This window comes from Eucyclogobius newberryi, unplaced genomic scaffold (genome assembly GCF_026437365.1).
Source record: "Eucyclogobius newberryi isolate DKJ021-1_F unplaced genomic scaffold, fEucNew1.0.hap1 SCAF_8, whole genome shotgun sequence".
NCBI lineage: Eukaryota > Metazoa > Chordata > Actinopteri > Gobiiformes > Gobiidae > Eucyclogobius > Eucyclogobius newberryi.
The window spans coordinates 567,768-593,957 of NW_027316500.1; the positions used below are offsets into that span (position 1 = coordinate 567,768).

General features: G+C 50.7%; 4 non-coding genes across 4 annotated transcripts; all 4 read left to right on the plus strand.

The window, feature by feature from the left end:
- Positions 1-19,063: 19,063 nt before the first annotated feature.
- trnae-uuc (transfer RNA glutamic acid (anticodon UUC)) lies at positions 19,064-19,135 on the plus strand. The gene has a single exon. It is a non-coding gene; the product is annotated as a tRNA-Glu (tRNA).
- A 1,809-nt stretch (positions 19,136-20,944) lies between these two features.
- trnae-uuc (transfer RNA glutamic acid (anticodon UUC)) lies at positions 20,945-21,017 on the plus strand. Its single transcript has one exon. It is a non-coding gene; the product is annotated as a tRNA-Glu (tRNA).
- A 1,796-nt stretch (positions 21,018-22,813) lies between these two features.
- On the plus strand, positions 22,814-22,885 carry trnae-uuc (transfer RNA glutamic acid (anticodon UUC)). The gene has a single exon. It is a non-coding gene; the product is annotated as a tRNA-Glu (tRNA).
- A 1,810-nt stretch (positions 22,886-24,695) lies between these two features.
- On the plus strand, positions 24,696-24,767 carry trnae-cuc (transfer RNA glutamic acid (anticodon CUC)). Its single transcript has one exon. It is a non-coding gene; the product is annotated as a tRNA-Glu (tRNA).
- The last annotated feature ends 1,423 nt before the right edge of the window (positions 24,768-26,190 follow it).

The following is a 26,190-nucleotide window of genomic DNA, read 5'->3' on the forward strand; positions in this document are numbered from 1 at the left end:
CTTCCATTTAATCGAGCAGCACTTTTATTTAATCCATCCTACATTGTCATTTCTTTTTTGGGGGAAAAATAGCTGAGAAGGAACTCTTTCAAGACTATGTTACTTCACAAGTAATCAAAGTCAACGCTATGTTTAAGGAACTCTCTTGTCTTTAAGATAATGGTCCAGCAATCAGCACCTAGTAAAATTGCATACTCATGCTGAACCAACAAGATGTAGGTCAAAAAAGGACTATGGTTACACATTTTGAAGCAATTTGAGTCTATTAGGTGTACAAAACCCCATAATTATAATGCACAGGACAATAGCCTCCAAAATCCCGTATTGTGGATTTCAGGTCCATGGTCTTATTGGCTGAACGACAAGCAACATACAAATCACGAGACTTTTTCCATTTAGAATGGGCTTCTTTCAATTACATGCAGAATCAAACACTTTTAGATTGGATTAAAAATGCTTGCTAACAAGCTGATTCCCCAAATATGCACTGTTTGGACTGTTTCTCAACTCTCAAACATCACTGAGGTCTACTTTATACTTCAATCATTTGCTTTGTAATCCTTTCCATATGGTCCAGCGGTTAGGATTCCCGGTTCTCACCCAGGTGGCCCGGGTTCTATTCCCGGTATGGGAATATCCTGCTCTTGGAAGACTTGTATCCACAGTACGCACAGGACATGTTGTGAAAACAAGTGTAAAAACCTTTAATTGGTGTCCAGCGAGGCATAGAAAAATATCACGCATTTGGGCGCAGCTTTAATATCTAGTAATCGACCTTTAGCTTTTCCATGCAGTCTAACAGTTGTTGGATTTGAATGCATCCCTTCACAGGGACACGAACCTAAATCTAGCCCCTTAGACCACTCGGCCAGAATATCTAGTGGGGATCCAACACAAACTCAGAATGGCCAGATAGTGCTTCTTAATCAAGATGTTTTCATGCACTCAGTCAAATGCTTTGTTTGAAACAAAACAATATCTCAAATTTGAGAGCAAAACGAACTGTATTCAATATCAAGAAAAACTTCTATTTGGCAAAAGCAAAATACAAATCACGAGATTTGTTGCACGTAGAGTGGGCTTCTTTCCATTACATGCAGAACCAAGCACTTTTAGATAGTAAAAATGCTTGCTTAAAAGCTGGTGCCCCAACTGAGCACTGTTCCTTAACCTCTCCAACAGCCATGAGGCTTATGTTACGCTTCAATCTTTTACACTTGATTCTTACATTTCCCATATGCTCTCGTGGTTAGGATTTCTGTCAACTGGAATTGAATCCTGTCAGCAACGTCTGTTTGGGAGCACAACTTTCAAGCTTTCGTTCCATTTTATAAACCAGCATGTTTAATTTCTCAGCATTTCTTTCAGATCAAGGGCATGTAGGAAATCCTGGGTTCAGTCCCCTGCAGCGCCATTTAGTAGTCTGTTCATGGCACAAAGGGAAAGGTGTTGTCTCCAAACCTTGCTTGGAAAAAAATCATGACAGGTGGTAGATGGGGATGTAGCTCAGTGGTAGAGCACAGTGCTTCTGTGCAAGATCCCAGTTCTGCATTACCTTTGAATCTAGATAACACATTGTGAAGCAATTTGAGTCATTTAGATGTATATAGCCCCGTAGGTATAATGCACTGGCCCCCTAAACCAGGGATTTTAGGTTCAAGTCCCATCGAAGGAGAGCACTCAGCAGAGTGGCGCAGCGGAAGTGTGCTGGTCCCATAACCCAGAGGTCGATGGATCGAAACCATCCTCTGCTAGAATGTGTTACTTTGCACTGATGGCTTTTCTAATCAGGATTAACCAAGCTAGTCAGCAAAGTGTAGGTTTATTCTCAACTGATGCCGATATAGATGATGGAAGCTGAGTTTCAGCGCGAGCTCCCAGTTCCACCTTCCATTTAATCGAGCAGCACTTTTATTTAATCAATCCTACATTGTCATTTCTTTTTTGGGGGAAAAATAGCTGAGAAGGAAGGAAGACTATGTTACTTCACAAGTAATCAAAGTCAACGCTATGTTTAAGGAACTCTCTTGTCTTTAACCCTTTAAGCGCCAAAGTCGCAGAAATGCAACTTTACCGTACAAGGAAATTAATGAAATAATAGTAGAAAATGAATCACTTCAGTCATTGGTCGGTTCGGTGCAACTTCCCTTTATTAGCCAGGTATGATCCAGGGCAGATCCGGTAAGGAAAAAAATGGCTGGAGGAAGTACACGTGGCATGCAATTTACAGCAGATTCTGACTCTGAAGGGTATTATCTCCCCGAGAGTGACGATGGATTTCCAAGTGGAGATGAAGGGACTTCGAAACAACGGACAGGTGCAAAGGACAGACGGAGGCGAGGAACCAGTGGAACCAGTGGCTGCAGTAAAACTTGCCCGGTGGATGAGAGCTGGGACATGCTGAGAGAGGTCGAGGTATTTGAGGCATGGATCAAACCTTTTGAAGACCCAGTTGGCTACACAGGAGAGATGGATCTGACGGATGCTAATCCATTTGATATTCTGTCACTCTTTCTGACCGATCAGTTTTGGACTTTCATTACTGATGAGACAAATAGATATGCACATCAGTGTATGGCACCTATGATTCTGAAGCCACATTCAAGATTTCTTGAGTGGTATGATGTATCAGTCACCGAAATGAAAGCTTTCTTCGCTTTGCATCTCTCCATGGGCCTTGTTGAGAAACCTGAAATCGAGGATTACTGGGGAACATTTTGGCTTACACAAACGCCTGGATTTGGAAATGTAATGTCAAGAAACAGATTTGAAATCATTCTTTCGTTCTTTCATTTTGTCAACAATAATGATTATGTGAGAACAGGCGAGCCCGGGCACGATAAACTGTTCAAAGTCCGCCCAATAATAGATTTGATTATTCCCAAATTTGCAGCAGTTTACAGTCCAATCAAGGAGCTTTCTTTAGATGAAATGACAATAGCTTTCAAGGGGAGATCTTCACTAAAATGTTACTCTCCGAATAAACCTGACAAATATGGCTATAGAGTGTATGCCCTGAGTGAAAGCTGTTCAGGGTATGTTTTGCGCTGGTCAATGCACACTGGACAGTACAAAAATAATGCAAGCAACATCAGTGCAACACACGCAGTTGTCCGTGAGTTGGTTTCTCCCTTTACGGGCAAAGGACACGAGATTTACATGGACAGTTACTATACCTCGCCTGTAATTGCAAATGAATTAGCAGATTTGGAAACTGGACTGTGTGGGACGGTAAGGATTACCAGGTTGGGGATGCCAAAATGCCTTGGTAAAAGTGTCTTACAGCTGAAAAAAGGAGATGACCCAGTTTTTTGCAGAAAGGGAAAACTCCTGGCTTGTGCTTGGCACGATACTAAACGTCTCACCATGTTGTCCACAGTCCATGGAAATGATTGTGTTCAGAGGAGGATCCGATCCAAGACAGATGACACTGGCTTCCGTGACATCAAAAGACCTGTATGTGTCGACCAGTACAACGCCTACATGGGTGGAGTGGACACTGCTGACCAGAGGATGAAGACATACCTCTTTCCACACAGGTCCCGGAAATGGTATCATCGCATATTCAATGCCATTATAAGCATAAGTATTGTCAACTCACACATCATATACACCAAATCCACTCCAGGCCCACACAAACCTTTAAAGGTTTACATTCAGAACATTATTGATGCATTACTGGCTGATCACTCCAAAAAACAAGAAAGGCGCTCAAGACCGGAGGGTGAAATGCCACAGAGACTCACAGAGCGTCATTGGCTTTGTCAAGCAGAGGGACGTCCAGACTGCGCCGTGTGCTCTGACCGCTCTCGTACCAAAGGCAGGCGGCAAACAAAGTACAGGTGCCGTCAGTGTGGCGTTGGCCTCTGTGCGGTTCCATGCAACGAGAGATACCATACGCTAAAAAACTTTAAATGCTGTCATTTGGATATGTAAAAGTGCAGGGTACCTTGACCCTGGATGGACATCTTTTCTGTGATGGCTCTCTCCTTTCTTCACTGCTTTCTCCACAACCTGCCTGGCACCAATGATGGATGTATAAGTTGGAAAAATAAAAAAAATGAAAAAAATACATAATAAATACCGTGTTTGTCATCATTTGGTCAGAACTTGTAATCAGGGCCCGAGTTTGAAGATGTGAGCAAAAGGGGTGAAAATGGGTTAAAATGTGAAAAAACACCAAAATGAGCAAAATGAAATAATCCCCCATCATCAGTGCACAGTTTGCCCCCAGAAAAGCACTCCCCTGGGGCCTGGAGGTGATCTGACCACCAGAATATAGTACCATATACCCCTGCTGGACTTAGAAAAAAAACCGAGCTTCCAGCCAATAGTACACTATACCCGAGGGACTCTGTCGTTTTTCGGCAATAGTACACTATACCCGAGGGACTCTGTCGTTTTTCGGCAATAGTACACTATACCCGAGGGACTCTGTCGTTTTTCGGCAATAGTACACTATACCCGAGGGACTCTGTCGTTTTTCGGCAATAGTACACTATACCCGAGGGACTCTGTCGTTTTTCGGCAATAGTACACTATACCCGAGGGACTCTGTAGTTTTTCCGGGCCGTAGTATGAAGTTTTGAGCAAAAGGGGTGAAAATGGGTTAAAATGTGAAAAAACACCAAAATGAGCAAAATGAAATAATCCCCCATCATCAGTGCACTGTTTGCCCCCAGAAAAGCACTCCCCTGGGGCCTGGAGGTGATCTGACCATCAGAGTATAGCACCATATGCCCCTGAGGGACTTAGAGTAAAAACCGAAATAGTACACTATACTCGAAAAATTTCAAAGTGTGGTTAAGAGTACCAAGGGCACGGGCTTCCATGTCAGAGTACCAAGGGCACGGGCTTCCAGGCGGCTGCCCCTAAGGGGTTTAGCCCGCGAGGGGGTGCTTAAGGGTGGGTCCCCGGGTTCGGAGGGAGAGCCTGGTCCCCGGTGGTCATCCCCGGAGTCCCGGAGCCCAGGACCCGGGGAAGAGTGTGCCCGGGTCGGGGCTGAGTCTGGTGGAGTGGGGGGGTGGCCCTGGAGGTGCTCCAGGGGCTCCAGGGGTTCCAGGGGGTGCTCAGTGGAGGCCATGCCCAGCCAGAGTGTCCCTTCCCCGGGGTGAGTCTGGGGAGAGTGGTGGGTGGCTCTGGGGGTGCTCCGGGGGCTCCAGGGGGTGCTCGGCGGAGGCCATGCCCAGCCAGAGTGTCCCTTCCCCGGGGTGAGTCTGGAGGAGTGGGGGGTGGCTCTGGAGGTGCTCCGGGGGCTCCAGGGGGTGCTTGGTGGAGACCATGCCCAGCCAGAGTGGCCCTTCCCCGGGGTGAGTCTGGGGAGAGTGGGGGGTGGCTCTGGAGGGCCTCCGGGGGTTCCAGGGGGTGCTCGGCAGAGGCCATGCCCAGCCAGAGTGGCCCTTCCCCGGGCAGAGTCTGGGGAGAGTGGGGGGTGGCTCTGGAGGTGCTCCCGGGGCTCCAGGGGTTCCAGGGGGTGCTCAGTGGAGGCCATGCCCAGCCAGAGTGTCCCTTCCCCGGGATGAGTCTAGGGAGAGTGGGGGGTGGCTCTGGGGGTGCTCCGGGGGCTCCAGGGGGTGCTCGGCGGAGGCCATGCCCAGCCAGAGTGTCCCTTCCCCGGGGTGAGTCTGGAGGAGTGGGGGGTGGCTCTGGAGGTGCTCCGGGGGCTCCAGGGGGTGCTTGGTGGAGACCATGCCCAGCCAGAGTGGCCCTTCCCCGGGGTGAGTCTGGGGAGAGTGGGGGGTGGCTCTGGAGGTGCTCCGGGGGCTCCAGGGGGTGCTCAGTGGAGGCCATGCCCAGCCAGAGTGGCCCTTCCCCGGGGTGAGTCTGGAGGAGTGGGGGGTGGCTCTGGAGGGGCTCCAGGGGTTCCAGGGGGTGCTCGGCGGAGGCCATGCCCAGCCAGAGTGGCCCTTCCCCGGGCATAGTCTGGGGAGAGTGGGGGGTGGCTCTGGAGGTGCTCCGGGGGCTCCAGGGGGTGCTCAGTGGAGGCCATGCCCAGCCAGAGTGGCCCTTCCCCGGGCATAGTCTGGGGAGAGTGGGGGGTGGCTCTGGAGGTGCTCCGGGGGCTCCAGGGGGTGCTCAGCGGGGGCCATGCCCGGCCGGAGGTGCCCGGAGCTCTCCAAGGTGGCTCCAGGGGCCCGGAGCTGTCCATGGTGGCTCCAGGGGCCCGGAGCTCTCCGAGGTGGCTCCAGGCGGTGCTCAGCGGAGGCCATGCCCGGCCGGAGTGGCCCTTCCCCGGGGTGAGTCTGGGGAGAGTGGGGGGTGGCTGTGGAGGTGCTCCGGGGGCTCCAGGGGTTCCAGGGGGTGCTCAGTGGGGGCCATGCCCAGCCAGAGTGTCCCTTCCCCGGGGTGAGTCTGGAGGAGTGGGGGATGGCTCTGGAGGTGCTCCGGGGGTTCCAGGGGGTGCTCGGCGGAGGCCATGCCCAGCCAGAGTGTCCCTTCCCCGGGGTGAGTCTGGAGGAGTGGGGGGTGGCTCTGGAGGGTCTCCGGGGGCTCCAGGGGCTGCTCGGCGGAGGCCATGCCCAGCCAGAGTGTCCCTTCCCCGGGGTGAGTCTGGAGGAGTGGGGGGTGGCTCTGGAGGGTCTCCGGGGGCTCCAGGGGCTCCAGGGGGTGCTCAGCGGAGGCCATGCCCAGCCAGAGTGTCCCTTCCCCGAGCATAGTCTGGGGAGAGTGGGGGGTGGCTCTGGAGGTGCTCCGGGGGCTCCAGGGGGTGCTCAGTGGAGGCCATGCCCAATCAGAGTGGCCCTTCCCCGGGCAGAGTCTGGAGGAGTGGGGGGTGGCTCTGGAGGTGCTCCGGGGGCTCCAGGGGGTGCTCGGCGGAGGCCATGCCCAGCCAGAGTGGCCCTTCCCCGGGCATAGTCTGGGGAGAGTGGGGGGTGGCTCTGGAGGTGCTCCGGGGGCTCCAGGGGGTGCTCGGCAGAGGCCATGCCCAGCCAGAGTGGCCCTTCCCCGGGCATAGTCTGGGGAGAGTGGGGGGTGGCTCTGGAGGTGCTCCGGGGGCTCCAGGGGGTGCTCAGTGGAGGCCATGCCCAGCCAGAGTGGCCCTTCCCCGGGCAGAGTCTGGAGGAGTGGGGGGTGGCTCTGGAGGTGCTCCGGGGGCTCCAGGGGTTCCAGGGGGTGCTCAGTGGGGGCCATGCCCAGCCAGAGTGGCCCTTCCCCGGGCAAAGTCTGGTCGTGTGCGGGGTGGATGATCCCTGCTCCGCCTCACGCGAGTTCGAGACCGGCTGGGTGCCCTTTTATCCATGAGGCACTGCACTGCCTCCGGCAGCCGAGTTCGGGGCCCGGTGAGGGCTCCAGGCTCCAGGGGCTCCGACCCGGAGCCTCCGACCCGCAGAAGGTGCTCCCTGGCCGGGCAAAGTCTGGCCGTGTGCGGGGTGGATGATCCCTGCTCCGCCTCACGCGAGTTCGAGACCGGCTGGGTGCCCTTTTATCCATGAGGCACTGCACTGCCTCCGGCAGCCGAGTTCGGGGCCCGGTGAGGGCTCCAGGCTCCAGGGGCTCCGACCCGGAGCCTCCGACCCGCAGAAGGTGCTCCCTGGCCGGGCAAAGTCTGGCCGTGTGCGGGGTGGATGATCCCTGCTCCGCCTCACGCGAGTTCGAGACCGGCTGGGTGCCCTTTTATCCAAGAATCAACTGGAGTGTGGAGCTTCTACGGGCCTCCAGGGGCACTGCCGACCCAGAGCTGTGCCCCGGCTTCAGTTCTCTGTATCTCAGGAAGTTTTTTATTTATACATTTATTTCATCCATAATCTCTGGCGCCTAAAGGGTTATCAGTCCTTGGGGCTTGGGGCTAGGCTTGGCGTTTGTCAAATATTTATTTATTTTTGTCCACCTTTATTTACAAAAAATACAGAAGATGGCAGCAGATGATAAGGTATTGAAACCAAAAACTCTGTATTCTAACCCTTTAAGCGCCAAAGTCGCAGAAATGCAACTTTACCGTACAAGGAAATTAATGAAATAATAGTAGAAAATGAATCACTTCAGTCATTGGTCGGTTCGGTGCAACTTCCCTTTATTAGCCAGGTATGATCCAGGGCAGATCCGGTAAGGAAAAAAATGGCTGGAGGAAGTACACGTGGCATGCAATTTACAGCAGATTCTGACTCTGAAGGGTATTATCTCCCCGAGAGTGACGATGGATTTCCAAGTGGAGATGAAGGGACTTCGAAACAACGGACAGGTGCAAAGGACAGACGGAGGCGAGGAACCAGTGGAACCAGTGGCTGCAGTAAAACTTGCCCGGTGGATGAGAGCTGGGACATGCTGAGAGAGGTCGAGGTATTTGAGGCATGGATCAAACCTTTTGAAGACCCAGTTGGCTACACAGGAGAGATGGATCTGACGGATGCTAATCCATTTGATATTCTGTCACTCTTTCTGACCGATCAGTTTTGGACTTTCATTACTGATGAGACAAATAGATATGCACATCAGTGTATGGCACCTATGATTCTGAAGCCACATTCAAGATTTCTTGAGTGGTATGATGTATCAGTCACCGAAATGAAAGCTTTCTTCGCTTTGCATCTCTCCATGGGCCTTGTTGAGAAACCTGAAATCGAGGATTACTGGGGAACATTTTGGCTTACACAAACGCCTGGATTTGGAAATGTAATGTCAAGAAACAGATTTGAAATCATTCTTTCGTTCTTTCATTTTGTCAACAATAATGATTATGTGAGAACAGGCGAGCCCGGGCACGATAAACTGTTCAAAGTCCGCCCAATAATAGATTTGATTATTCCCAAATTTGCAGCAGTTTACAGTCCAATCAAGGAGCTTTCTTTAGATGAAATGACAATAGCTTTCAAGGGGAGATCTTCACTAAAATGTTACTCTCCGAATAAACCTGACAAATATGGCTATAGAGTGTATGCCCTGAGTGAAAGCTGTTCAGGGTATGTTTTGCGCTGGTCAATGCACACTGGACAGTACAAAAATAATGCAAGCAACATCAGTGCAACACACGCAGTTGTCCGTGAGTTGGTTTCTCCCTTTACGGGCAAAGGACACGAGATTTACATGGACAGTTACTATACCTCGCCTGTAATTGCAAATGAATTAGCAGATTTGGAAACTGGACTGTGTGGGACGGTAAGGATTACCAGGTTGGGGATGCCAAAATGCCTTGGTAAAAGTGTCTTACAGCTGAAAAAAGGAGATGACCCAGTTTTTTGCAGAAAGGGAAAACTCCTGGCTTGTGCTTGGCACGATACTAAACGTCTCACCATGTTGTCCACAGTCCATGGAAATGATTGTGTTCAGAGGAGGATCCGATCCAAGACAGATGACACTGGCTTCCGTGACATCAAAAGACCTGTATGTGTCGACCAGTACAACGCCTACATGGGTGGAGTGGACACTGCTGACCAGAGGATGAAGACATACCTCTTTCCACACAGGTCCCGGAAATGGTATCATCGCATATTCAATGCCATTATAAGCATAAGTATTGTCAACTCACACATCATATACACCAAATCCACTCCAGGCCCACACAAACCTTTAAAGGTTTACATTCAGAACATTATTGATGCATTACTGGCTGATCACTCCAAAAAACAAGAAAGGCGCTCAAGACCGGAGGGTGAAATGCCACAGAGACTCACAGAGCGTCATTGGCTTTGTCAAGCAGAGGGACGTCCAGACTGCGCCGTGTGCTCTGACCGCTCTCGTACCAAAGGCAGGCGGCAAACAAAGTACAGGTGCCGTCAGTGTGGCGTTGGCCTCTGTGCGGTTCCATGCAACGAGAGATACCATACGCTAAAACACTTTAAATGCTGTCATTTGGATATGTAAAAGTGCAGGGTACCTTGACCCTGGATGGACATCTTTTCTGTGATGGCTCTCTCCTTTCTTCACTGCTTTCTCCACAACCTGCCTGGCACCAATGATGGATGTATAAGTTGGAAAAATAAAAAAAATGAAAAAAATACATAATAAATACCGTGTTTGTCATCATTTGGTCAGAACTTGTAATCAGGGCCCGAGTTTGAAGATGTGAGCAAAAGGGGTGAAAATGGGTTAAAATGTGAAAAAACACCAAAATGAGCAAAATGAAATAATCCCCCATCATCAGTGCACAGTTTGCCCCCAGAAAAGCACTCCCCTGGGGCCTGGAGGTGATCTGACCACCAGAATATAGTACCATATACCCCTGCTGGACTTAGAAAAAAAACCGAGCTTCCAGCCAATAGTACACTATACCCGAGGGACTCTGTCGTTTTTCGGCAATAGTACACTATACCCGAGGGACTCTGTCGTTTTTCGGCAATAGTACACTATACCCGAGGGACTCTGTCGTTTTTCGGCAATAGTACACTATACCCGAGGGACTCTGTCGTTTTTCGGCAATAGTACACTATACCCGAGGGACTCTGTCGTTTTTCGGCAATAGTACACTATACCCGAGGGACTCTGTCGTTTTTCGGCAATAGTACACTATACCCGAGGGACTCTGTAGTTTTTCCGGGCCGTAGTATGAAGTTGTGAGCAAAAGGGGTGAAAATGGGTTAAAATGTGAAAAAACACCAAAATGAGCAAAATGAAATAATCCCCCATCATCAGTGCACTGTTTGCCCCCAGAAAAGCACTCCCCTGGGGCCTGGAGGTGATCTGACCATCAGAGTATAGCACCATATGCCCCTGAGGGACTTAGAGTAAAAACCGAAATAGTACACTATGCCTGAAAAGACTCTGTCGTTTTTCGGCAATAGTACACTATACCCGAGGGACTCTGTCGTTTTTCCGGGCCGTAGTATGAAGTTGTGAGCAAAAGGGGTGAAAATGGGTTAAAATGTGAAAAAACACCAAAATGAGCAAAATGAAATAATCCCCCATCATCAGTGCACTGTTTGACCCCAGAAAAGCACTCCCCTGGGGCCTGGAGGTGATCTGACCATCATAGTATAGTACACTATACCCCTGAGGGACTTAGAGTAAAAACCGAAATAGTACACTATACTCGAAAAATTTCAAAGTGTGGTTAAGAGTACCAAGGGCACGGGCTTCCATGTCAGAGTACCAAGGGCACGGGCTTCCAGGCGGCTGCCCCTAAGGGGTTTAGCCCGCGAGGGGGTGCTTAAGGGTGGGTCCCCGGGTTCGGAGGGAGAGCCTGGTCCCCGGTGGTCATCCCCGGAGTCCCGGAGCCCAGGACCCGGGGAAGAGTGTGCCCGGGTCGGGGCTGAGTCTGGTGGAGTGGGGGGGTGGCCCTGGAGGTGCTCCAGGGGCTCCAGGGGTTCCAGGGGGTGCTCAGTGGAGGCCATGCCCAGCCAGAGTGTCCCTTCCCCGGGGTGAGTCTGGGGAGAGTGGGGGGTGGCTCTGGGGGTGCTCCGGGGGCTCCAGGGGGTGCTCGGCGGAGGCCATGCCCAGCCAGAGTGTCCCTTCCCCGGGGTGAGTCTGGAGGAGTGGGGGGTGGCTCTGGAGGTGCTCCGGGGGCTCCAGGGGGTGCTTGGTGGAGACCATGCCCAGCCAGAGTGGCCCTTCCCCGGGGTGAGTCTGGGGAGAGTGGGGGGTGGCTCTGGAGGGCCTCCGGGGGTTCCAGGGGGTGCTCGGCAGAGGCCATGCCCAGCCAGAGTGGCCCTTCCCCGGGCAGAGTCTGGGGAGAGTGGGGGGTGGCTCTGGAGGTGCTCCCGGGGCTCCAGGGGTTCCAGGGGGTGCTCAGTGGAGGCCATGCCCAGCCAGAGTGTCCCTTCCCCGGGATGAGTCTGGGGAGAGTGGGGGGTGGCTCTGGGGGTGCTCCGGGGGCTCCAGGGGGTGCTCGGCGGAGGCCATGCCCAGCCAGAGTGTCCCTTCCCCGGGGTGAGTCTGGAGGAGTGGGGGGTGGCTCTGGAGGTGCTCCGGGGGCTCCAGGGGGTGCTTGGTGGAGACCATGCCCAGCCAGAGTGGCCCTTCCCCGGGGTGAGTCTGGGGAGAGTGGGGGGTGGCTCTGGAGGTGCTCCGGGGGCTCCAGGGGGTGCTCAGTGGAGGCCATGCCCAGCCAGAGTGGCCCTTCCCCGGGGTGAGTCTGGAGGAGTGGGGGGTGGCTCTGGAGGGGCTCCAGGGGTTCCAGGGGGTGCTCGGCGGAGGCCATGCCCAGCCAGAGTGGCCCTTCCCCGGGCATAGTCTGGGGAGAGTGGGGGGTGGCTCTGGAGGTGCTCCGGGGGCTCCAGGGGGTGCTCAGTGGAGGCCATGCCCAGCCAGAGTGGCCCTTCCCCGGGCATAGTCTGGGGAGAGTGGGGGGTGGCTCTGGAGGTGCTCCGGGGGCTCCAGGGGGTGCTCAGCGGGGGCCATGCCCGGCCGGAGGTGCCCGGAGCTCTCCAAGGTGGCTCCAGGGGCCCGGAGCTGTCCATGGTGGCTCCAGGGTCCCGGAGCTCTCCGAGGTGGCTCCAGGCGGTGCTCAGCGGAGGCCATGCCCGGCCGGAGTGGCCCTTCCCCGGGGTGAGTCTGGGGAGAGTGGGGGGTGGCTGTGGAGGTGCTCCGGGGGCTCCAGGGGTTCCAGGGGGTGCTCAGTGGGGGCCATGCCCAGCCAGAGTGTCCCTTCCCCGGGGTGAGTCTGGAGGAGTGGGGGATGGCTCTGGAGGTGCTCCGGGGGCTCCAGGGGTTCCAGGGGGTGCTCAGCGGAGGCCATGCCCGGCCAGAGTGGCCCTTCCCCGTGCAGAGTCTGGGGAGAGTGGGGGGTGGCTCTGGAGCTGCTCCGGGGGCTCCAGGGGTTCCAGGGGGTGGTCAGCGGAGGCCATGCCCAGCCAGAGTGGACCTTCCCCGGGGTGAGTCTGGAGGAGTGGGGGGTGGCCCTGGAGGGGCTCCAGGGGTTCCAGGGGGTGCTCGGCGGAGGCCATGCCCAGCCAGAGTGTCCCTTCCCCGGGGTGAGTCTGGAGGAGTGGGGGGTGGCTCTGGAGGGTCTCCGGGGGCTCCAGGGGCTGCTCGGCGGAGGCCATGCCCAGCCAGAGTGTCCCTTCCCCGGGGTGAGTCTGGAGGAGTGGGGGGTGGCTCTGGAGGGTCTCCGGGGGCTCCAGGGGCTCCAGGGGGTGCTCAGCGGAGGCCATGCCCAGCCAGAGTGGCCCTTCCCCGGCCTCATATGCGGCAGAGTGCGGGGTGAGCAAAATGGGTGAAAATGGGTTAAAATGTGAAAAAACACCAAAATGAGCAAAATGAAATAATCCCCCATCATCAGTGCACTGTTTGACCCCAGAAAAGCACTCCCCTGGGGCCTGGAGGTGATCTGACCATCAGAGTATAGCACCATATGCCCCTGAGGGACTTAGAGTAAAAACCGAAATAGTACACTATTCCCGAAAAGACTCTGTCATTTTTCGGCAATAGTACACTATGCCCATCGACTCTGTCGTTTTCCCGGGCCGTAGTATGAAGTTGTGAGCAAAAGGGGTGAAAATGGGTTAAAATGTGAAAAAACACCAAAATGAGCAAAATGAAATAATCCCCCATCATCAGTGCACTGTTTGACCCCAGAAAAGCACTCCCCTGGGGCCTGGAGGTGATCTGACCATCAGAGTATAGCACCATATGCCCCTGAGGGACTTAGAGTAAAAACCGAAATAGTACACTATACCCGAAAAGACTCTGTCATTTTTCGGCAATAGTACACTATACCCATCGACTCTGTCGTTTTTCCGGGCCGTAGTACGAAGTTGTGAGCAAAAGGGGTGAAAATGGGTTAAAATGTGAAAAAACACCAAAATGAGCAAAATGAAATAATCCCCCATCATCAGTGCACTGTTTGACCCCAGAAAAGCACTCCCCTGGGGCCTGGAGGTGATCTGACCATCATAGTATAGTACACTATACCCCCTGTGGTTAAGAGTACCAAGGGCACGGGCTTCCATGTCAGAGTACCAAGGGCACGGGCTTCCAGGCGGCTGCCCCTAAGGGGTTTAGCCCGCGAGGGGGTGCTTAAGGGTGGGTCCCCGGGTTCGGAGGGAGAGCCTGGTCCCCGGTGGTCATCCCCGGAGTCCCGGAGCCCAGGACCCGGGGAAGAGTGTGCCCGGGTCGGGGCTGAGTCTGGTGGAGTGGGGGGGTGGCCCTGGAGGTGCTCCAGGGGCTCCAGGGGTTCCAGGGGGTGCTCAGTGGGGGCCATGCCCAGCCAGAGTTGCCCTTCCCCGGGGTGAGTCTGGAGGAGTGGGGGGTGGCTCTGGAGGTGCTCCGGGGGTTCCAGGGGGTGCTCGGCGGAGGCCATGCCCAGCCAGAGTGGCCCTTCCCCGGGCAGAGTCTGGGGAGAGTGGGGGGTGGCTCTGGAGGTGCTCCCGGGGCTCCAGGGGTTCCAGGGGTTCCAGGGGGTGCTCAGTGGAGGCCATACCCAGCCAGAGTGTCCCTTCCCCGAGCATAGTCTGGGGAGAGTGGGGGGTGGCTCTGGAGGTGCTCCGGGGGCTCCAGGGGGTGCTCAGTGGAGGCCATGCCCAGCCAGAGTGGCCCTTCCCCGGGCAGAGTCTGGAGGAGTGGGGGGTGGCTCTGGAGGTGCTCCGGGGGCTCCAGGGGGTGCTCGGCGGAGGCCATGCCCAGCCAGAGTGGCCCTTCCCCGGGCATAGTCTGGGGAGAGTGGGGGGTGGCTCTGGAGGTGCTCCGGGGGCTCCAGGGGGTGCTTGGTGGAGGCCATGCCCAGCCAGAGTGGCCCTTCCCCGGGCATAGTCTGGGGAGAGTGGGGGGTGGCTCTGGAGGTGCTCCGGGGGCTCCAGGGGGTGCTCAGTGGAGGCCATGCCCAGCCAGAGTGGCCCTTCCCCGGGCAGAGTCTGGAGGAGTGGGGGGTGGCTCTGGAGGTGCTCCGGGGGCTCCAGGGGTTCCAGGGGGTGCTCAGTGGGGGCCATGCCCAGCCAGAGTGGCCCTTCCCCGGGCAAAGTCTGGTCGTGTGCGGGGTGGATGATCCCTGCTCCGCCTCACGCGAGTTCGAGACCGGCTGGGTGCCCTTTTATCCATGAGGCACTGCACTGCCTCCGGCAGCCGAGTTCGGGGCCCGGTGAGGGCTCCAGGCTCCAGGGGCTCCGACCCGGAGCCTCCGACCCGCAGAAGGTGCTCCCTGGCCGGGCAAAGTCTGGCCGTGTGCGGGGTGGATGATCCCTGCTCCGCCTCACGCGAGTTCGAGACCGGCTGGGTGCCCTTTTATCCATGAGGCACTGCACTGCCTCCGGCAGCCGAGTTCGGGGCCCGGTGAGGGCTCCAGGCTCCAGGGGCTCCGACCCGGAGCCTCCGACCCGCAGAAGGTGCTCCCTGGCCGGGCAAAGTCTGGCCGTGTGCGGGGTGGATGATCCCTGCTCCGCCTCACGCGAGTTCGAGACCGGCTGGGTGCCCTTTTATCCATGAGGCACTGCACTGCCTCCGGCAGCCGAGTTCGGGGCCCGGTGAGGGCTCCAGGCTCCAGGGGCTCCGACCCGGAGCCTCCGACCCGCAGAAGGTGCTCCCTGGCCGGGCAAAGTCTGGCCGTGTGCGGGGTGGATGATCCCTGCTCCGCCTCACGCGAGTTCGAGACCGGCTGGGTGCCCTTTTATCCATGAGGCACTGCACTGCCTCCGGCAGCCGAGTTCGGGGCCCGGTGAGGGCTCCAGGCTCCAGGGGCTCCGACCCGGAGCCTCCGACCCGCAGAAGGTGCTCCCTGGCCGGGCAAAGGCTGGCCGTGTGCGGGGTGGATGATCCCTGCTCCGCCTCACGCGAGTTCGAGACCGGCTGGGTGCCCTTTTATCCATGAGGCACTGCACTGCCTCCGGCAGCCGAGTTCGGGGCCCGGTGAGGGCTCCAGGCTCCAGGGGCTCCGACCCGGAGCCTCCGACCCGCAGAAGGTGCTCCCTGGCCGGGCAAAGTCTGGCCGTGTGCGGGGTGGATGATCCCTGCTCCCCCTCACGCGAGTTCGAGACCGGCTGGGTGCCCTTTTATCCATGAGGCACTGCACTGCCTCCGGCAGCCGAGTTCGGGGCCCGGTGAGGGCTCCAGGCTCCAGGGGCTCCGACCCGGAGCCTCCGACCCGCAGAAGGTGCTCCCTGGCCGGGCAAAGTCTGGCCGTGTGCGGGGTGGATGATCCCTGCTCCGCCTCACGCGAGTTCGAGACCGGCTGGGTGCCCTTTTATCCATGAGGCACTGCACTGCCTCCGGCAGCCGAGTTCGGGGCCCGGTGAGGGCTCCAGGCTCCAGGGGCTCCGACCCGGAGCCTCCGACCCGCAGAAGGTGCTCCCTGGCCGGGCAAAGTCTGGCCGTGTGCGGGGTGGATGATCCCTGCTCCGCCTCACGCGAGTTCGAGACCGGCTGGGTGCCCTTTTATCCATGAGGCACTGCACTGCCTCCGGCAGCCGAGTTCGGGGCCCGGTGAGGGCTCCAGGCTCCAGGGGCTCCGACCCGGAGCCTCCGACCCGCAGAAGGTGCTCCCTGGCCGGGCAAAGGCTGGCCGTGTGCGGGGTGGATGATCCCTGCTCCGCCTCACGCGAGTTCGAGACCGGCTGGGTGCCCTTTTATCCATGAGGCACTGCACTGCCTCCGGCAGCCGAGTTCGGGGCCCGGTGAGGGCTCCAGGCTCCAGGGGCTCCAACCCGGAGCCTCCGACCCGCAGAAGGTGCTCCCTGGCCGGGCAAAGTCTGGCCGTGTGCGGGGTGGATGATCCCTGCTCCGCCTTACGCGAGTTCGAGACCGGCTGGGTGCCCTTTTATCCAAGAATCAACTGGAGTGTGGAGCTTCTACGGGCCTCCAGGGGCACTGCCGACCCAGAGCTGTGCCCCGGCTTCAGTTCTCTGTATCTCAGGAAGTTTTTTATTTATACATTTATTTCATCCATAATCTCTGGCGCCTAAAGGGTTATGATAATGGTCCAGCAATCAGCACCTAGTAAAATTGCATACTCATGCTGAACCAACAAGATGTAGGTCAAAAAAGGACTATGGTTACACATTTTGAAGCAATTTGAGTCTATTAGGTGTACAAAACCCCATAATTATAATGCACAGGACAATAGCCTCCAAAATCCCGTATTGTGGATTTCAGGTCCATGGTCTTATTGGCTGAACGACAAGCAACATACAAATCACGAGACTTTTTCCATTTAGAATGGGCTTCTTTCAATTACATGCAGAATCAAACACTTTTAGATTGGATTAAAAATGCTTGCTAACAAACTGATTCCCCAAATATGCACTGTTTGGACTGTTCCTCAACTCTCAAACATCACTGAGGTCTACTTTATACTTCAATCATTTGCTTTGTAATCCTTTCTATATGGTCCAGCGCTTAGGATTCCTGGTTCTCACCCAGGTGGCCCGGGTTCAACTCCCGGTATGGGAATATCCTGCTCTTGGAAGACTTGTATCCACAGTACGCACAGGACATGTTGTGAAAACAAGTGTAAAAACCTTTAATTGGTGTCCAGCGAGGCATAGAAAAATATCACGCATTTGGGCGCAGCTTTAATATCTAGTAATCGACCTTTAGCTTTTCCATGCAGTCTAACAGTTGTTGGATTTGAATGCATCCCTTCACAGGGACACGAACCTAAATCTAGCCCCTTAGACCACTCGGCCAGAATATCTAGTGGGGATCCAACACAAACTCAGAATGGCCAGATAGTGCTTCTTACCCAAGATGTTTTTATGCACTCAGTCAAATGCTTTGTTTGAAACAAAACAATATCTCAAATTTGAGAGCAAAACGAACTGTATTCAATATCAAGAAAAACTTCTATTTGGCAAAAGCAAAATACAAATCACGAGATTTGTTGCACGTAGAGTGGGCTTCTTTCCATTACATGCAGAACCAAGCACTTTTAGATAGTAAAAATGCTTGCTTAAAAGCTGGTGCCCCAACTGAGCACTGTTCCTTAACCTCTCCAACAGCCATGAGGCTTATGTTACGCTTCAATCTTTTACACTTGATTCTTACATTTCCCATATGCTCTCGTGGTTAGGATTTCTGTCAACTGGAATTGAATCCTGTCAGCAACGTCTGTTTGGGAGCACAACTTTCAAGCTTTCGTTCCATTTTATAAACCAGCATGTTTAATTTCTCAGCATTTCTTTCAGATCAAGGGCATGTAGGAAATCCTGGGTTCAGTCCCCTAGAGCGCCATTTAGTAGTCTGTTCATGGCACAAAGGGAAAGGTGTTGTCTCCAAACCTTGCTTGGAAAAAAATCATGACAGGTGGTAGATGGGGATGTAGCTCAGTGGTAGAGCACTGTGCTTCTGTGCAAGATCCCAGTTCTGCATTACCTTTGAATCTAGATAACACATTTTGAAGCAATTTGAGTCATTTAGATGTATATAGCCCCGTAGGTATAATGCACTGGCCCCCTAAACCAGGTATTTTAGGTTCAAGTCCCATCGAAGGAGAGCACTCAGCAGAGTGGCGCAGCGGAAGCGTGCTGGGCCCATAACCCAGAGGTCGATGGATTGAAACCATCCTCTGCTAGAATGTGTTTATTTCCACTGATGGCTTTTCTAATCAGGATTAACCAAGCTAGTCAACAAAGTGTAGGTTTATTCTCAACTGATGCCGATATAGATGATGGAAGCTGAGTTTCAGCGCGAGCTCCCAGTACCACCTTCCATTTAATCGAGCAGCACTTTTATTTAATCCATCCTACATTGTCATTTCTTTTTTGGGGGGAAAAATAGCTGAGAAGGAACTCTTTCAAGACTATGTTACTTCACAAGTAATCAAAGTCAACGCTATGTTTAAGTAACTCTCTTGTCTTTAAGATAATGGTCCAGCAATCAGCACCTAGTAAAATTGCATACTCATGCTGAACCAACAAGATGTAGGTCAAAAAAGGACTATGGTTACACATTTTGAAGCAATTTGAGTCTATTAGGTGTACAAAACCCCATAATTATAATGCACAGGACAATAGCCTCCAAAATCCCGTATTGTGGATTTCAGGTCCATGGTCTTATTGGCTGAACGACAAGCAACATACAAATCACGAGACTTTTTCCATTTAGAATGGGCTTCTTTCAATTACATGCAGAATCAAACACTTTTAGATTGGATTAAAAATGCTTGCTAACAAGCTGATTCCCCAAATATGCACTGTTTGGACTGTTCCTCAACTCTCAAACATCACTGAGGTCTACTTTATAATTCAATCAGTTGCTTTGTAATCGTTCCCATATGGTCTAGCGGTTAGGATTCCCGGTTTTCACCCAGGTGGCCCGGGTTCAACTCCCGGTATGGGAATGTCCTGCTCTTGGAAGACTTGTATCCACATTACGCACAGGACATGTTGTGAAAACAAGTGTAAAAACCTTTAATTGGTGTCCAGCGAGGCATAGAAAAATATCACGCATTTGGGCGCAGCTTTAATATCTAGTAATCGACCTTTAGCTTTTCCATGCAGTCTAACAGTTGTTGGATTTGAATGCATCCCTTCACAGGGACACAAACCTAAATCTAGCCCCATAGACCACTCGGCCAGAATATCTAGTAGGGGTCCAACACAAACTCAGAATGGCCAGATAGTGCTTCTTACCCAAAATGTTTTCATGCACTCAGTCAAATGCTTTGTTTGAAACAAAACAATATCTCAAATTTGAGAGCAAAATGAACTGTATTCAATATCAAGAAATACTTCTATTTAGCAAAAGCAAAATACAAATCACGAGATTTGTTGCACGTAGAGTGGGCTTCTTTCCATTACATGCAGAACCAAGCACTTTTAGATAGTAAAAATGCTTGCTTAAAAGCTGGTGCCCCAACTGAGCACTGTTCCTTAACCTCTCCAACATCCATGAGGCTTATGTTACACTTCAATCTTTTACACTTGATTCTTACATTTCCCATATGCTCTAGTGGTTAGGATTTCTGTCAACTGGAATTGAATCCTGTCAGCAACGTCTGTTTGGGAGCACAACTTTCAAGCTTTCGTTCCATTTTATAAACCAGCATGTTTCATTTCTCAGCATTTCTTTCAGATCAAGGGCATGTAGGAAATCCTGGGTTCAGTCCCCTGCAGCGCCATTCAGTAGTCTGTTCATGGCACAAAGGGAAAGGTCCAAACCTTGCTTGGAAAAAAATCATGACAGGCAGTAGATGGGGATGTAGCTCAGTGGTAGAGCACAGTGCTTCTGTGCAAGATCCCAGTTCTGCATTACCTTTGAATCTAGATAACACATTTTGAAGCAATTTGAGTCATTTAGATGTATATAGCCCAGTAGGTATAATGCACTGGCCCCCTAAACCAGGGATTTTAGGTTCAAGTCCCATCGAAAGAGAGCACTCAGCAGTGTGGCGCAGCGGAAGCGTGCTTGGCCCATAACCCAGAGGTCGATGGATCGAAACCATCCTCTGCTAGAATGTGTTACTTTGCACTGATGGCTTTTCTAATCAGGATTAACCAAGCTAGTCAGCAAAGTGTAGGTTTATTCTCAACTGATGCCGATATAGATGATGGAAGCTGAGTTTCAGCGCGAGCTCCCAGTTCCACCTTCCATTTAATCGAGCAGCACTTTTATTTAATCCATCCTACATTGTCATTTCTTTTTTGGGGGGAAAAATAGCTGAGAAGGAACTCTTTCAAGACTATGTTACTTCACAAGTAATCAAAGTCAACGCTATGTTTAAGTAACTCTCTTGTCTTTAAGATAATGGTCCAGCAATCAGCACCTAGTAAAATTGCATACTCATGCTGAACCAACAAGATGTAGGTCTAAAAAGAACTATGGTTACACATTTTGAAGCAATTTGAATCCATTAGGTGTACAAAACCCCATAATTATAATGCATAGGACAATAGCCTCCAAAATCCCGTATTGTGGATTTCAGGTCCATGGTCTTATTGGCTGAACGACAAGCAACATACAAATCACGAGACTTTTTCCATTTAGAATGGGCTTCTTTCAATTACATGCAGAATCAAACACTTTTAGATTGGATTAAAAATGCTTGCTAACAAGCTGATTCCCCAAATATGCACTGTTTGGACTGTTCCTCAACTCTCAAACATCACTGAGGTCTACTTTATAATTCAATCAGTTGCTTTGTAATCCTTCCCATATGGTCTAGCGGTTAGGATTCCTTGGGTTTCACCCAGGTGGCCCGGGTTCAACTCCCGGTATGGGAATATCCTGCTCTTGGAAGACTTGTATCCACATTACGCACAGGACATGTTGTGAAAACAAGTGTAAAAACCTTTAATTGGTGTCCAGCGAGGCATAGAAAAATATCACGCATTTGGGCGCAGCTTTAATATCTAGTAATCGACGTTTAGCTTTTCCATGCAGTCTAACAGTTGTTGGATTTGAATATATCCCTTCACAGGGACACGAACCTAAATCTAGCCCCTTAGACCACTCGGCCAGAATATCTAGTAGGGATCCAACACAAACTCAGAATGGCCAGATAGTGCTTCTTACCCAAAATGTTTTCATGCACTCAGTCAAATGCTTTGTTTGAAACAAAACAATATCTCAAATTTGAGAGCAAAATGAACTGTATTCAATATCAAGAAATACTTCTATTTAGCAAAAGCAAAATACAAATCACGAGATTTGTTGCACGTAGAGTGGGCTTCTTTCCATTACATGCAGAACCAAGCACTTTTAGATAGTAAAAATGCTTGCTTAAAAGCTGGTGCCCCAACTGAGCACTGTTCCTTAACCTCTCCAACATCCATGAGGCTTATGTTACACTTCAATCTTTTACACTTGATTCTTACATTTCCCATATGCTCTAGTGGTTAGGATTTCTGTCAACTGGAATTGAATCCTGTCAGCAACGTCTGTTTGGGAGCACAACTTTCAAGCTTTCGTTCCATTTTATAAACCAGCATGTTTCATTTCTCAGCATTTCTTTCAGATCAAGGGCATGTAGGAAATCCTGGGTTCAGTCCCCTGCAGCGCCATTCAGTAGTCTGTTCATGGCACAAAGGGAAAGGTGTTGTCTCCAAACCTTGCTTGGAAAAAAATCATGACAGGCAGTAGATGGGGATGTAGCTCAGTGGTAGAGCACAGTGCTTCTGTGCAAGATCCCAGTTCTGCATTACCTTTGAATCTAGATAACACATTTTGAAGCAATTTGAGTCATTTAGATGTATATAGCCCCGTAGCTATAATGCACTGGCCCCCTAAACCAGGGATTTTAGGTTCAAGTCCCATCGAAGGAGAGCACTCAGCAGAGTGGCCCATAACCCAGAGGTCGATGGATCGAAACCATCCTCTGCTAGAATGTGTTTATTTGCACTGATGGCTTTTCTAATCAGGATTAACCAAGCTAGTCAGCAAAGTGTAGGTTTATTCTCAACTGATGCCGATATAGATGATGGAAGCTGAGTTTCAGCGCGAGCTCCCAGTTCCACCTTCCATTTAATCGAGCAGCACTTTTATTTAATCCATCCTACATTGTCATTTCTTTTTTGGGGGGAAAAATAGCTGAGAAGGAACTCTTTCAAGACTATGTTACTTCACAAGTAATCAAAGTCAATGCTATGTTTAAGTAACTCTCTTGTCTTTAAGATAATGGTCCAGCAATCAGCACCTAGTAAAATTGCATACTCATGCTGAACCAACAAGATGTAGGTCAAAAAAGAACTATGGTTACACATTTTGAAGCAATTTGAATCCATTAGGTGTACAAAACCCCATAATTATAATGCATAGGACAATAGCCTCCAAAATCCCGTATTGTGGATTTCAGGTCCATGGTCTTATTGGCTGAACGACAAGCAACATACAAATCATGAGACTTTTTCCATTTAGAATGGGCTTCTTTCAATTACATGCAGAATCAAACACTTTTAGATTGGATTAAAAATGCTTGCTAACAAGCTGATTCCCCAAATATGCACTGTTTGGACTGTTCCTCAACTCTCAAACATCACTGAGGTCTACTTTATAATTCAATCAGTTGCTTTGTAATCCTTCCCATATGGTCTAGCGGTTAGGATTCCTGGTTTTCACCCAGGTGGCCCGGGTTCAACTCCCGGTATGAGAATATCCTGCTCTTGGAAGACTTGTATCCACATTACGCACAGGACATGTTGTGAAAATAAGTGTAAAAACCTTTAATTGGTGTCCAGCGAGGCATAGAAAAATATCACGCATTTGGGCGCAGCTTTAATATCTAGTAATCGACCTTTAGCTTTTCCATGCAGTCTAACAGTGGTTGGATTTGAATGCATCCCTTCACAGGGACACGAACCTAAATCTATCCCCTTAGACCACTCGGCCAGAATATCTAGTGGGGATCCAACACAAACTCAGAATGGCCAGATAGTGCTTCTTACCCAAAATGTTTTCATGCACTCAGTCAAATGCTTTGTTTGAAACAAAACAATATCTCAAATTTGAGAGCAAAATGAACTGTATTCAATATCAAGAGATACTTCTATTTAGCAAAAGCAAAATACAAATCACGAGATTTGTTGCACGTAGAGTGGGCTTCTTTCCATTACATGCAGAACCAAGCACTTTTAGATAGTAAAAATGCTTGCTTAAAAGCTGGTGCCCCAACTGAGCACTGTTCCTTAACCTCTCCAACATCCATGAGGCTTATGTTACACTTCAATCTTTTACACTTGATTCTTACATTTCCCATATGCTCTAGTGGTTAGGATTTCTGTCAACTGGAATTGAATCCTGTCAGCAACGTCTGTTTGGGAGCACAACTTTCAAGCTTTCGTTCCATTTTATAAACCAGCATGTTTCATTTCTCAGCATTTCTTTCAGATCAAGGGCATGTAGGAAATCCTGGGTTCAGTCCCCTGCAGCACCATTCAGTAGTCTGTTCATGGCACAAAGGGAAAGGTCCAAACCTTGCTTGGAAAAAAATCATGACAGGCAGTCGATGGGGATGTAGCTCAGTGGTAGAGCACAGTGCTTCTGTGCAAGATCCCAGTTCTGCATTACCTTTGAATCTAGATAACACATTTTGAAGCAATTTGAGTCATTTAGATGTATATAGCCCCGTAGGTATAATGCACTGGCCCCCTAAACCAGGTATTTTAGGTTCAAGTCCCATCGAAGGAGAGCACTCAGCAGAGTGGCGCAGCGGAAGCGTGCTGTGCCCATAACCCAGAGGTCGATGGATCGAAACCATCCTCTGCTAGAATGTGTTACTTTGCACTGATGGCTTTTCTAATCAGGATTAACCAAGCTAGTCAGCAAAGTGTAGGTTTATTCTCAATTGATGCCGATATAGATGATGGAAGCTGAGTTTCAGCGCGAGCTCCCAGTTCCACCTTCCATTTAATCGAGCAGCATTTTTATTTAATCCATCCTACATTGTCATTTCTTTTTTGGGGGGAAAAATAGCTGAGAAGGAACTCTTTCAAGACTATGTTACTTCACAAGTAATCAAAGTCAACGCTATGTTTAAGTAACTCTCTTGTCTTTAAGATAATGGTCCAGCAATCAGCACCTAGTAAAATTGCATACTCATGCTGAACCAACAAGATGTAGGTCAAAAAAGGACTATGGTTACACATTTTGAAGCAATTTGAGTCTATTAGGTGTACAAAACCCCATAATTATAATGCACAGGACAATAGCCTCCAAAATCCCGTATTGTGGATTTCAGGTCCATGGTCTTGTTTGGCTGAACGACAAGCAACATACAAATCACGAGACTTTTTCCATTTAGAATGGGCTTCTTTCAATTACATGCAGAATCAAACACTTTTAGATTGGATTAAAAATGCTTGCTAACAAGCTGATTCCCCAAATATGCACTGTTTGGACTGTTCCTCAACTCTCAAACCTCACTGAGGTCTACTTTATAATTCAATCAGTTGCTTTGTACTCCTTCCCATATGGTCTAGTGGTTAGGATTCCTGGTTCTCACCCAGGTGGCCCGGGTTCAACTCCCGGTATGGGAATATGCTGCTCTTGGAAGACTTGTATCCACATTACGCACAGGACATGTTGTGAAAACAAGTGTAAAAACCTTTAATTGGTGTCCAGCGAGGCATAGAAAAATATCACGCATTTGGGCGCAGCTTTAATATCTAGTAATCGACGTTTAGCTTTTCCATGCAGTCTAACAGTTGTTGGATTTGAATATATCCCTTCACAGGGACACGAACCTAAATCTAGCCCCTTAGACCACTCGGCCAGAATATCTAGTAGGGATCCAACACAAACTCAGAATGGCCAGATAGTGCTTCTTACCCAAAATGTTTTCATGCACTCAGTCAAATGCTTTGTTTGAAACAAAACAATATCTCAAATTTGAGAGCAAAATGAACTGTATTCAATATCAAGAGATACTTCTATTTAGCAAAAGCAAAATACAAATCACGAGATTTGTTGCACGTAGAGTGGGCTTCTTTCCATTACATGCAGAACCAAGCACTTTTAGATAGTAAAAATGCTTGCTTAAAAGCTGGTGCCCCAACTGAGCACTGTTCCTTAACCTCTCCAACATCCATGAGGCTTATGTTACACTTCAATCTTTTACACTTGATTCTTACATTTCCCATATGCTCTAGTGGTTAGGATTTCTGTCAACTGGAATTGAATCCTGTCAGCAACGTCTGTTTGGGAGCACAACTTTCAAGCTTTCGTTCCATTTTATAAACCAGCATGTTTCATTTCTCAGCATTTCTTTCAGATCAAGGGCATGTAGGAAATCCTGGGTTCAGTCCCCTGCAGCGCCATTCAGTAGTCTGTTCATGGCACAAAGGGAAAGGTCCAAACCTTGCTTGGAAAAAAATCATGACAGGCAGTAGATGGGGATGTAGCTCAGTGGTAGAGCACAGTGCTTCTGTGCAAGATCCCAGTTCTGCATTACCTTTGAATCTAGATAACACATTTTGAAGCAATTTGAGTCATTTAGATGTATATAGCCCCGTAGGTATAATGCACTGGCCCCCTAAACCAGGTATTTTAGGTTCAAGTCCCATCGAAGGAGAGCACTCAGCAGAGTGGCGCAGCGGAAGCGTGCTGTGCCCATAACCCAGAGGTCGATGGATCGAAACCATCCTCTGCTAGAATGTGTTACTTTGCACTGATGGCTTTTCTAATCAGGATTAACCAAGCTAGTCAGCAAAGTGTAGGTTTATTCTCAACTGATGCCGATATAGATGATGGAAGCTGAGTTTCAGCGCGAGCTCCCAGTTCCACCTTCCATTTAATCGAGCAGCATTTTTATTTAATCCATCCTACATTGTCATTTCTTTTTTGGGGGGAAAAATAGCTGAGAAGGAACTCTTTCAAGACTATGTTACTTCACAAGTAATCAAAGTCAACGCTATGTTTAAGTAACTCTCTTGTCTTTAAGATAATGGTCCAGCAATCAGC